This window comes from Leuciscus leuciscus (genome assembly GCF_965113295.1).
Source record: "Leuciscus leuciscus genome assembly, chromosome: 9".
Classification (NCBI taxonomy): Eukaryota; Metazoa; Chordata; class Actinopteri; order Cypriniformes; family Leuciscidae; genus Leuciscus; species Leuciscus leuciscus.
In genome coordinates this window covers 13,267,246-13,277,531 of record NC_138733.1, presented here as the reverse complement: position 1 = coordinate 13,277,531, position 10,286 = coordinate 13,267,246, and the positions used below count along the sequence as shown (strand labels likewise).

General features: G+C 37.9%; 1 long non-coding RNA gene across 1 annotated transcript; it reads left to right on the top strand.

Annotated features, from left to right (window-relative positions):
• Positions 1–615: 615 nt before the first annotated feature.
• On the top strand, positions 616–7,056 carry LOC309507164. Its single transcript, XR_014209059.1, has 3 exons — positions 616–626; positions 6,075–6,174; positions 6,767–7,056. It is a non-coding gene; the product is annotated as an uncharacterized lncRNA (long non-coding RNA).
• The last annotated feature ends 3,230 nt before the right edge of the window (positions 7,057–10,286 follow it).

Below are 10,286 nucleotides of genomic sequence, written 5' to 3'. Positions count from 1 at the left end.
AGAGGTTAGTTGTTACAACGAGCAAGAAAGGTTGACATGGAGCAGCTAAATCTCCATCCGCCTGGGAATCGATTGTTTTAAATAAATGCAGAATAGAGGAGATTCTGCTGGCAAAAAGAGAATACGACAGAGCTAGAAATAAAACAAGAATCAACATAGGCTTGGCTTTTCGGAGATGGCGAGAACGGAGGTATTTGAAATGTTGTAAAAGCAAAATGTAGATGGCATTTTACTATATATGACCAGATAAATTACCATATGTTGCTCTCTAACAGAGTTGATTATAAAGCATTATCTATTGTGAAGGGTCATTTCATTATGGTTGTTGTAGTGCTGTGCTGGAATTTATTTTCAAGGAAGTACTGTGTCTACTAATGTCTATTAAGTCTAAAATCTCTTTAGTCTAGTAGTGAAAGTTGTATGAGCAGTAGGATAACCATATTCACCCACACAGTCACGCAGAGCCGAAGCACAACCAAAACAATGTTCTTCTGCAAAGTGCATGCAGTTTTGTTTTTTTAACTGCTAGAGAGCCAAAAGTTACATAGTGTACCTTTAATTTGCACATAACAATAATGTGTGTGATATTGAAGCCCTATGATAGCTTTGTTTGGAGCGACATGAGGGTGAGATGATGACAGAATATTTATTTTTAAAACACCCTGGACCAAGGTAAGGAAACGACAGAAATGCTTTTTCTTCCATTGTATTTTGTGCCATACAAGCTTTGAAAACAAACTACACTTGAGAACACAAAAGAAGAGGAAGAGAGTGACTAAAGGAAGGGATATGACTGATGACAGTGCGTTTCTCTTATCAGTCCTCTCCTGCATTGTCAACGGCTCCACAAGTCAACAATACCCAGAGGAACGTGAGCACACCATAAAACAACTGCAAATTATAAGGCAGCTGATTTATGCTAAAGCAATTTCATTTTTAAGTCTCAACATTTTTCAATACACTTAAGTAAGGTTTCAAGATATTAATTGCACAGTGGAAATTGTCAGCTATAACAAGCTAGTGTCTGGAAACAACACAAATCATAATCTCAATAATCAAAATTGTCAAGTTTCTGCAATATGAACTTTTGGCGGTGTGAAAAGTCGACTAGATGCAACATGTTGAGGAATCCGTGAATGATGTCATTGGGAAATGTTCGGAATTCATGCGAGAAAGAGATTGTGTTGCAAAAGTTATCAAAACCGAGCGCTGACAGCAAAACAGGACTAACATTCCCGTCTGGGTGCAGTGTTGTTCGCTGTAAAGTGCACTTCTTTCATTTCAAACATTAATTATCTGCCGCAGGTCTTCATATGGACAGTGAATCTAATGTAGAATCTAATGTTAGACATCTCTCAACACATTGCTCAACCGCTCTGACAGCTACGTGCGCAACATGGTGTACAGACGCTCGCGAACTGCACGTTCCCTAAAGGTTAACGGGGGAACTGGAGGGGGTGTTTTTGACAGAAAATACAGGAAAAGCTCAAAATCCGCTCTAGACCACCATCGTTTGTTTATGCTAATGCTTTTTGGAACTACTGTTAGATGTAATGTATATAGTTTATATTTGTTAGTGTATGCACCTGGGTCATTTCTGCCTGGGGTGAAACTCTGCAGCTAAGACACCATTCACGGATCTCCACTGCAGCTTGTCCCGGCATGAATCAGGACAAATGAAAACAGCATAGCCTTCAGTGATGTCAGAATGATGTCAGTGACTTTGAGGAATGATGTCCATTAATCCACACTGGCATTACACACCTGCACCTACACACATGTTCACACCACACGCACACACGTTTGTGTTTCTATCATGGTGGGACTTTCCTTTGACTTCTGTTGATTTTATACTGAGGTAATGATATTTTATCTCATAATCCTAAAATTAACCCTCATAGAATTCATTTTTTTCTATTTGTGACCCATGCTGGCAAAATGAGTCATGACTCATGAGATGAGCCTGCAAATTTTCAAAAATGAGTTATCGTTCATTCTCTATTAGGCTACACCTTCAAAATTATGAATGAATTTGTTTTAATCAGACAAAAAATTACTGAGCTACACCTGTTTGAACTCGATGGAGTCAGCCAAGTCAATTTTGAGAAAAATCGAGTTAAACTTTTAAAATAAATGCTGTTCTTTTTTAAAAACTTTTTATTCATCAATGAATCTTGAAAAAAGTATCACAGGTTCCAAAAAATCTTTATTATCAATCCAACATTGATAATAAATCAGCATATTAGAATGATTTCTGAAGGTTCATGTGACACTGAAGACTGGAGTAATGATGCTGAAAATTCAGCTTTGATCACAGAAATAAATTACATTTTAAAGTATATTAAAATATAAAACCAGTATTCTAAATTGTAATATTATTTCACCATATCATATATGCATATTAAATGCATGCTTGATGGGTATGAGAGACGTCTTTCAAAAACATTAAAAATAGTAATGTTTCCAAACTTTTGACCGGTACTGTAAATTAAAAATTAAATTAAATTAAATTAAATTAAATTAAATTAAATTAAATTAAATTAAATTAAATTAAATTAAATTAAATTAAATTAAAGTTTCCTCTCCAATGCCTGTATTTATACTTCATACTTTAGACAAATATCTACACATCTGTATCTTGCATTATAATGCAGCAAAAATCTACCATTGACCTCTTTCTGAATGTCTCTTCAGGTTCTGGCTGATGAAAGAAAGCTTTATGTCACAAAGGTCTCACACAGGTCCTGAGGCCTGAGTCTACACAATACTGATGACATAATACCAGGTGCAGCAGCACACCTGCAGTACAGTTTCTCTATTCTTAATCTGAGTGGTGTTTGTAGTTCCTCTTCTCCTCCCTAACCACTCCGATTGTGCATTTATTCTATACATCCCCTTATCCATTCAAAGACACATGAACATTGTCTACTTTGTGGTTCCTCCCTATCCCACTTTCCTAATCTTCCTTTTTATCTTCTTTTCTCCTCTGGGCAATGACTAGTGTGTTTATGCCTCAGTGGTGTTGCTGTTATTAGACATAATAGTGACTGCAGATGTGTCATTGTGCAAGACCTATTATTTTCTGTGCATTTGTGTGTGTGTTGCTCGTGTAGGCCTACATTTTAACCTGTGTTTTAACGGACTGCCTCTTCTTTTAGTTATCTGTAATACATTACCTTTGTTCCCAAATATATTGAGCTACCAACCTAGCATTTTAAGGCACTATAGGGACATCAAAAAGGCTGTTCCAAAAGATAATACTTCCTATGCCTTTGGCAAAGTCAAGTCACATACTGTATGTGTCATCGCTGACTCGCTGATAAGCCAATCCCAGTATGAAATGTGACAAACTCAGTTAAAAAAATCCAAGATGGCGGATGAGCATTAAGTGTAATCAGAAATATCGCGAGTTTGGATCATATGAATGACTGAATGTGGGAAACTCTGAATTCTAAGAGGTTGGGAAGTTGAAACATTTTGGAAACATTGATCTATAATATAGATAATTTAATATATTATATCTATAATCTGTATAGAGAACAGTGAGCAGAAAGCCAGTCTGTAGTGAATTATTTAGCAAGTTATAAGTAATTACTTAACTTATGCTGTTTGCTTTATGTACCATATTTAGTTTTGATACCATTATACTGTAAATAAAGTGATTTTGATCATTTTGAATTAAGATGTAGTAATTTGGTTTATTGTTCACAATATAATTGTTTTGTTAAGTTGTTTTGTTAACATAGTGTTGTTACCCACCTAGGTACACTTGAGGCAGCATAAAATTACAAATACACATTATTAATAAGCGTAGGCCTATATTTGAATATTTCTGAAAAGTGTCAATAAAAGATTTCAGTCTAAATGTATTTTTATTGTTATCAGAGTGCATAGGCTAGTTAGCTTAGCAACATGCTAGCACCAAACTTCATTGGAAGCAATTGAGTCTTCTGAGCTTCACCTTTGAAGTACAGTTGCCTTAGTAAGTGCTTTATGAACGTTTCTATAGTGCATAGTGTTACATAGTGATGTGATCGCTGGTCATAGTGATGGTGCCGCTGGTCCGATGAACTTAAAATAGTATGAAAAAATATGTATTACGTATTGTTTACTGAGACACATTAACAACATACTCTTTAAAAACACTTAATATTGACTTTGTCCTTAAAATCTTCCACTTAGGCACGTAAGTGCTCTAAAACAAAAATGAGCATAATGAATCCTTGAATCCTTCCATTTCCTTCCATTTGTTTAATTAGCCATAACTCCCTTTTTTGGTTGAAATATTTCCCCCCTCTCCTGTGATGTGCTTTTGAGTTTCCCGTCATTGTTGAACAAATTAATCCAAAAGTCCTCATTTAATAAAGCTAAATGCTATAGGCCCTGAAAACCTGGGATTAGATTAGTTTTCCCACCCTGAGGGCTTCAGCGATGACAGGGACACAATGGAAAGCAAAGGCCTATCATTAGGAACACGAGCTGGATTGAGTTGCCGCCTGACCCTCCTTGGCTAAGCTAGGTGTGGATGTCCACACCCTCTAAACTGCTAACCCGACCCACTGCAACATCTCTATTAGTGTCCGTTCGCATGAAAGAAATGGCCTCAGTTGCCCATTATGCTGCACTGTAATTACACAACTTCAATGAATAGTGACTCAGCACAAGCTAATGGAAGGGGGAGAGTAGGAAAAATAATGAACAGGCTTTGGGATGGCGCACACATGCTAGCTCAAATTCTTCTTTCTACATCCACAGTTGTTCCCCGACTGTTTGACGCAGTTGGATATAGTATCTCCTATTGTCTGTAACACATTCACGACAGACACAATAGCTGGACAAAATAAGTCTAATAACCCCATGCAGAGCATGATGGACCCTCATGGAGACCCTAGAGGCAGTATGATGCAAAGAAATGTGTAATGAATTACTCCATTGCTGACATGTGGTCCTCCATGAAGAGTGTCAACAGATGGCTTTATGATCTTATCCACTAAATATTTAACAGAAAATAATGATGCTTGCTAAGGCAATTACTATTGCTCATATTAAGAGTTGACATTACTGTGCAAAGAACTAAAATTGTATGGCTTATTCAAAGGTGGTATTAGTTTTCAAAGCTTTTGGACTTATAACTGTGGTCTTGCAAAAAATAGCCTTAAAAATATAATAATTTACTTTCAAGTCCCAAAGCTATGCCTGTTCCTCGAGCTTAAACAGTGGAGCAACAGCACCAAGGTCATGGGTTTGATTCCCAAGGAATGCAAGAGCTGATAAAATGTAATACAAGTTTCTTTGGATAAAAGGGTTTGCAATTTTGGGACCAAAATATAGATAGTTTGTAGAGTTTGTTGCCTAATTCGTATGAATTTGTACAATCTCATTTGTACATTTTCGTACGATCTGCCTACACCCCACTGGCGATTAGGTTTAGAGCTGGACCTTCATCATGCTTGTGTGTTTTCCAAAAAATTATACATTTCCCTACAAATCACATTGTGGACATTTTTCAGCTCAAAATTAAATTAAATAGTGACGTTTTCTCATGAGATCGATGCATTTTTTCATTTTTAAATTTTATTAGTCATATTTTTAGCTGAACCTGAGACCGGTCGATTACACTTGACTTACTTCTAAATGTTTAATTTTTACTTCTAATATTTATGAACGAGTTTAAATGCAGGCAATATGAATAGCCTATATATCATTTTTTTTTTTATAAATTATGATATACTGTAAAATATAATCGAAAATAAAGGAATTCAGTTATAATCCAAACCAGTGGTTGTGTGCAGTATTTACAAAAGTTTAGAGGATTTAAGTTATCTGTAAACACTAATTCATGTATGAAGTAAGAAATAAGCTAGTATTATAGTAAAAATGAATCACCCTGGTAAAATTAGCCCAACATCCGTTCTGTCCAATATTTACGCAGCCCTTGGGCAAAAAACAACCAAAATTGGATTTTTTTTAGAGTGTGTTGTATTCAGCACAACATGTTCTGTGTTGCGTATCATGTGTATCCTACCCACTTGAATGGAGTTTGACATCATGTTATATGTGTTTTGCCTCCCCAGCATGTCTGGACCACAGCAGATTGAGTCTTACCAGTGGAATGTCTAAATGCATACATCTCAGATGGTGCTTATCCCTCAGGCCATAGAAGCTTTTTTAACGGTAATAAATCTGATTCCTAACTTTGATATTTTGGAAAGTACAGCACCTAGGATATTTTTCAAGTTTTTTTTGGTGTGGAACATGGCAAAGATGGACCACCAAAGATGTCTTGTATATAACATTTCTAGATGAGGTGAGCCTGGTTTTCAGCTAGTCAAGTCAAGTCAAGTCACCTTTATTTATACAGTGCTTTATTGTTTCAAAGCAGCTTTACAGTGATAACAGGGAAATTATTCAATGATGAGTTCATTTTTGGCTGTATAGCTCTAAAAGAAAATAGTGTAGTTCAGCTGAATTGTCAATTATTAAATTAGTTAATTTAATCTATAAAGCAGTTACATAAGGTATTATCAGATGCAAAAGCAAGCTGTGGATTTGAGGAAGTTCTGTGTTCTCTACTTGAGATTTGCTGTTTCATTCTCCTCCATTCATAGAAACTCACCACATCCTGAAGATGTGCATGAGAGCCAAACCCATCAACTCAATTTTTTACAACTATCCTTTCTTTGACTTCACCCATTTAAACAATTGACAATTGATCACATGTACACAATGTTCCCTACCATGTGCCTTCTTCACCCCCCACCACCAGGTGAGCAACAAAATCAATATCAGCACTGGAAAACTCAGTCCTATGCCAAACTGCTTTTTTCCATCATTGAGATCAAAGTGGGAGGTGATGGAAGCTTGTTTGCACAGGGAGCAATACATTTTCCTTGAAAACAAGGCAATAAAAACGTGTTCCTGTGTCATCATGTGCCATGCATTGTCTCTCTTTTGTTGTTTCTCTGTGTGTTTTTCCCCGGTAATCTGTTTGTCTAAGGTCTTAATATATTTGGAAGTGAAGCAAATCCTTTCAGAGTCGAATACAACTCTTTCTTCTCCCCCCAACTGTAACTCAGCCATGTGTACACAAGTTGTAAGTTTAGTCTGTTTAACTGTTTTATAATAAAATATATGCCAATATGGAACAACGTGAACAAACCCATGTAAGTTCAATACCTTGGCCCCACCATAAAATGTTGGCTGGGCTTAACTGGGAATATGGAAAAGGAATGAAACTTTTCAGGTTCAATACAAATCAATAGCACCTATGTCATGCTGTTGATTACCACAGAAAATAATAAACAAATTTTATGTAATGCAAATACAGTGAACACCCATGGGCCAAAGCATTCCAGAGGATTTGAAAGCAGAAACACACACACACACACACACACACACACACACACACACACACACACACACACACACACACACAAAAAACATTTGTGTTGTTACACTTTATTTAAACATGTCCTTCTTACAGTGTAATTATACATTTAAGTAATAATTGAATTAATACTAGTTACTAGGGTTAGGTTGGGAATATGATTTGGTTTAGGGGTAGTTGCGTGTAATTATGCATAATTTACGGATATAACTACAGTAAGTACGTGTAATATATGTAACAAGGACGATGTAAAATAAAATGTATTTTTTACTTGCACCCAAATACCAAAAGAATAAATCTCTGTCATGTTATGTTTACTCCTTGAAACCTGCACTGAAATTCTTAAGTCCTGTCAATGAATAATTTAATAGATTTATTTGATATAAACAGATCAAGTCAAACTACGGAGAGCAAGGGTGGCCTGGGACATCTGCTGTGCCTTCATTTTCAGTTCATAAACTTCTTGCCCAAGGCAGGAGAGGAGTACTACAACATGTGTTGAAAATTTTAACAGCCCAAGAACAAAGAGTCTAGTCACCTGTTCTTCTAGCTCCTCAAACCCAAAACAAAACAACATTGGTGACTGCCAACACTCAAAGCACAGATACATTGTGTTCTGACATCCCCCAAACTGTAAGCATATGGAACAACTTCACTCAACACTCCTTTGATACCAGTAAGATGATGACTCATTAACAAGAAGACTGACGAAGCATCAGAATGTTCCCTTTCATTTGAAAGGCAATGGATGACCTGAGACCTCTATGTAGTCACAAATCCCATCTCCAACTCCTGAGTCCACACATGATATCTATGTGACATGATTCCACAAAAACTAATGGGTAGAAATCCACTGGAGTGTACAAATGTGTCTACTCACATATTTTGAATCACAAAATGGAAAATAAGACATCCAGCGTCTGGTGGACTTTACAGACAAATGCCAACGAGTCCACAGTACAGAAACCACAAGTCAACATGAAGTCTGCCATTTGGGACATGGCCTTCGATTGTTCAAGCCTCAAATTGGGCCCTCTTGGCAGCTGTAAGTACATGTTACAAAACATACCTTATAAAATCATCACCTGCCAGCATCAGAGGACCTGCCCAGAGTTAATTAAGACCTCCATGCTTTTCTCACCAATTGTACTGTGAAAGAATCTGTGATCAAAGGTGGCCCATACAACTGTCTGCAACTTTTCAAATGAAAGCCACCGTGAATAAGCAGGATGTATATGCATAGGGTCAACAAAAAAAGGTAATTAGCAATGCAGGTAGTTTTTTGGGGAACAGTTCACATTTATGCATTGGGCAGACACTTTTGTCCAAAATAACTTACATTGCATTCAAGGTGTGCATTGGTGCAGTGTCTGGGAATCAAACCCATGACCTTGGCATCACTAATGCAAAGCTCTACTGTTTGAGCTATACAGGAAAATTGGTGCTAGACTTGAACTTTTTCCTACTCATTCAAGGCCTTGGATTTCAACCAAGGAGATTGCAAACAGAACCTTTAACCAGCAAGACTTCCTTGGTCAACCATTTTCTTGAAAAAGGCCATGCTGGTTTACCAGTTTCACAAACAATTTTTTGCTAGTGAATAGCATTGATGCTAGTCCAGTTGGACCAGGACCAAACCCCCAACCATAGCACCAACCAATGAATGTCTCAGTCTGTTCCTTCTAAAAAACTCCAGCAGTCATTCATCCAACATACTACAGGGTTGCATGGGGGAAGTCGAGCGGCTAGCTCCCCTCCCACAACCACCGTCAATGCACGTTTCCCACACAGCACTGCCAGAACCTTTGACCTGAGAGCCCCAAAGAGGTTAGGCTAAACAGGACCACCCTGCCTGGCTTAAGGGAGCACCCCTGGGGAACTTCACCCCTCCTCCAGCCTCAGGGAGAGACTTGATCAGCAGTGCAGTGCTCAGGGCTGAATAGACCAATTTCAGGGGGTAGCTATAGTGTTGTGGGAGTGGTGGATGTGAGCAACGGTTTGGGCTGACACAATGTCTGCTTGCTTAAACTGAGTAATTGATCTCACTGGCTTCATGAAGTGCTGTTGGAGAAGCAGTCAGACTCTAAATACTGACATCTGTCCCTACTTCCCTTACAGAGGGGCCCGTTTACATGGCTGTGGGTAGATCAGGTTCAGTGTGTCAGAGTGGGGTGAACCAAACCTTCATCAACCAGCAGCTAGAATTCATTCAGTGGAAAGTAAATGCTACTAGAAGTGGAAATAAAATAGAGCCACTGCATTATGTTCTGGCCAAGTACAGTCCAGCAAACCAAATGCAAACCAAAAGCCAATACCTGGATACCTTTATTAATGTGTACCAAATAACATGTAAAACATAGAATAAATGAAAAGTAAACATTTATTTTAAATCCCTTTGAGGTAATTTTCCTGGACCTGGCAACTCTGCTGCTGGTGAATCAACGCATTCTCATCCTTGGGCGTCATAATACTGACGCTTTTGACATTTCGTCTACATCGAACGCACATGGCACCCTTTAGCGTCAATATGAGACGCACAGAGCTTTGTTCGGTTATGGGTAGGTTTAGGTGTAGTGTAGGGATAGGATTAGACCGCTAGGAGGCGCCTTCTGGCCCATTTCTATTTGCGTCTCATATTGACGCTAAAGGGTGCCATGTGCGTTCGATGTAGACGAAATGTCAAAAGCGTCAATATATGACGCCTTGGGATGAGAACGGGCTGGGTGAATACCATGTGATCTTATTTTTATTGTATTAAAAATAGTTGCAACATAACTTTATGATTTACGTATTCATTACTATAGCTGAGCATTTATGCTGGGTGTTTTGGAGTGCAGTGTGTTTGCGGGAAGGAAGGAGATGGATTGAGATGTGTAAATCTCGGCTGCCCACCTCTAAA